Source organism: Pseudopipra pipra, chromosome 1, assembly GCF_036250125.1.
Source record: "Pseudopipra pipra isolate bDixPip1 chromosome 1, bDixPip1.hap1, whole genome shotgun sequence".
In the NCBI taxonomy this organism is placed as follows: Eukaryota; Metazoa; Chordata; class Aves; order Passeriformes; family Pipridae; genus Pseudopipra; species Pseudopipra pipra.
Window position 1 is genome coordinate 147,700,323 of NC_087549.1, and position 2,591 is coordinate 147,702,913.

The following is a 2,591-nucleotide window of genomic DNA, read 5'->3' on the forward strand; positions in this document are numbered from 1 at the left end:
TTGGGTTGGGACATTAAAGACCATGCAGGTCCAAGCCCCCTGCCATGGGCAGAGACACCTTTCTAGTAGACCAGGTTGCTCAAAGCCCCATCCAACCTGGTCTTGAATGCTTCCAGGGATCGGGTATCCACAACTTCTTTGGGCAACCTGTGCCAGTGCCTCACCACTCTGATAATGAAGAATTTCTTCCTAATATCCAATCTAAACTTGCCCTGTTTAAGTTTAAAGCCATTACCCCTTGTCCTATCACTACATGCCTTTTTAAAAGGGTCCTTGCCGTGTGAGCAGCCTCTTCCTTCTGATGTGAAAACCTGCAGAGGTGTAATTCAAACTTATTTTTTTTCAAGCATTTTTTTGTAGTCAAGCTTTGGGCACCAGCATGTTTGGAGGCAGGGAATGCAGAGAGTGTATGTGTGAGTGCTGCAGAGTCATGACCCCACATGAGTAAGGTTTTATGGTGTTCATCTCCCACCACTGCTAACATGGAGCAACCAAAGGACCCACTTGCCTTTTCAGTCTTTCAAATCTCTCATCGCTTTGAGATTCACAGATCAGAATCATTGCTCTGTTATGGAAATTTTGTGCCAGGCAAATCTGGCTGACTCCAGGGAAGTGGTGCTGTCCCAACACAAGTGATGCGCTCCTAGGAATAGTTTGGTTCTGAGATTGAAACTGTGGCTCCTGTTCAAAGACATCTGCTTTTGCAGCAGCTGAGCCCAGTGACATCAAGAGCTGAACCTTGCAAGGTGATGTGAACCCTTTGCTGCTGCTGCTGCTCAGCCTTGGCCACTTGTTCCAGCACTCAAACCCAGCCATCTGCTGGAGGGAATATCTGGTGCATCCTGAGTTCAATGAACTTCCCTTTCCCCTTAGGGCTGTCCTCCAAAACATGTAAAATAGCCTGGAAATGGTACCAGGCATTACTTGCCCACCCAGGTAATGTGGTTCGTCATTTATGCACTTAAAAGATGCCAACACAAACACTTCTGTAATACTTTGGCATTTTCATTACTTAGATGTTTGTTCTGGTTTCTATTCAACTTCACTCTCGGAGCGGAGAAAAGCCCAAAGCTGTTAGTCACTGCCTTTGGCTCTTCCAAGCGGGAGCTCAGACCCGGAGCCAGGCTTCCCTTCTCTTAACTTGAGATTTGCAATCAGAGCAATTCCACCGACTTCAGAGAGCTGCTTCTCATTTCCAAACATATGCTTAGGAATATAATCAGGCTTACAAATCTCCACTGACAGCAAAGATAAGTGCCAGCTTCCCTTAACGAGTAATGCAAAACACTGCTGGGGGGGCCAAGCAGCCTGAGCCTGCTACCCAAAGCTCAACAAACCCAAAACCAGTACAGTCCTGGCTTCCTTCTTGGAAACAAAAATTTTGTGAGCTGGATTGGAAACTTATGGGTGCTTTGGCACTGTGAGAACATGCTATACCTGCAGAAAGGTGGTCTTTGCTATTCTGGCATTGCTCTGCTGCCTGTGGAATAGGCATAGGCACAGGACAGGAGGGTCTCTGCAGATAACCAAACCCAAGAGAGGAATAGTGTGGACTTCACCAGCAACCCCCAAAGCACAACTCATGGGAGGTGTGGGTTTCTCCCACTCACCTCTGAGCAGCCCATTTCAATCCCAGGTGCCAGCAAAGGATATCTCTGTGCTCATCCTCACACAGGAGGAGGCACGTCGGGTCCGAGCCAGCAGATCCAGAAATAAGTAACTTGTACAGCTCAGCATCACAGTGCTCCAGACACATCTCTGCTGACAGGGATCATGGTGATAGTCAATAAACAGATTCATCTGCTACCTGGCTGCTGCTGGAGCTGGAGAAACAGTGTTCAGATTTTTGTCAAAGCCACAGACACTCTGAGCAGGATTTAGCCTGGTGTCTCTGTGTCAGGTTCTACGCATGAGAAAAATGCACGTGGTGTGGTGGTGATTAGCAGAGACTAGTACCACTGGAAGGGTGTTGGGGACACCTGTGTGCTGATGGTAGATGTCACCAAGGGTGTACAGAAGACCAAAGACTGGCAGCTGGAGGTCAAGTGAAGCTCCGTATGGGCAACTCAAAGCCCAAGTTCATGTAGATGCTCACATCCAGACACCAGCACTTACAGATCTGATTTACAGATCTGCCAGTTGTCCCCTTGCCCGTGTTGTTTCTCAGAAGATTATTCTGACCTTTTATGACCACTCTGACCATTTCTCCCTTCAATACCTGGCCACTGCTCCTAACCTCCCTCATGGTGCACAGCTCCAGAGCAACAAGATGGTCCCACCTTATTCAAAATTCATTAAAAAGCCCCGTGGAAATGTTTAATCTTCAGGCTAGACCTTAGGAGCAATGGGGTGGTTGTGCTCTGTACAAAGCCTCAAGGAAAAATTCAAAGCATCCAGGACCACTTGTGGGGGTGGATATTCATTCAACTGAGGCTCGCTGAGGTGGGTGCAGCACTGTAAAATCTATGGCTGAGCCCCCAGCAGGTGCCAGCATGCAGGACTGCCTCTCCCTGGCTGTACTGGCACCGTGTCCCCCACCTGCATGAGGCCAAACACATCAGCACCTCCAAAATGACCAAGACCGGCAGCAC